Raw genomic sequence first — 256 nt, 5'->3', positions numbered from 1 at the left:
AAACACATATAATCTACAGTGACAGAAAGCCAATCAGTGGTTGCCTAAGATGGAGTGGAGGGTTGGGATGGGTCACTAAGGAACCTTTGGGGGATAATGGAATTTTTCCATATATTGATTGCGGTGGTGGTTACATCTTTGTATGTGTTTGTCAAAACTCATTGAATTGTACCCTCAAAATAGGTAGAGGGGTATACAGATAGAGAATATATCTCAATAAAGTTCATACGTTGAAAAAGGAAAAAAAAAAAAAAAA

The sequence above is a fragment of the Neophocaena asiaeorientalis genome, unplaced genomic scaffold (genome assembly GCF_003031525.2).
Source record: "Neophocaena asiaeorientalis asiaeorientalis breed wild unplaced genomic scaffold, Neophocaena_asiaeorientalis_V1.1 scaffold671, whole genome shotgun sequence".
NCBI lineage: Eukaryota > Metazoa > Chordata > Mammalia > Artiodactyla > Phocoenidae > Neophocaena > Neophocaena asiaeorientalis.
The sequence above is the reverse complement of the archived record's forward strand: the minus strand, read 5'-3'. Positions refer to the sequence as shown.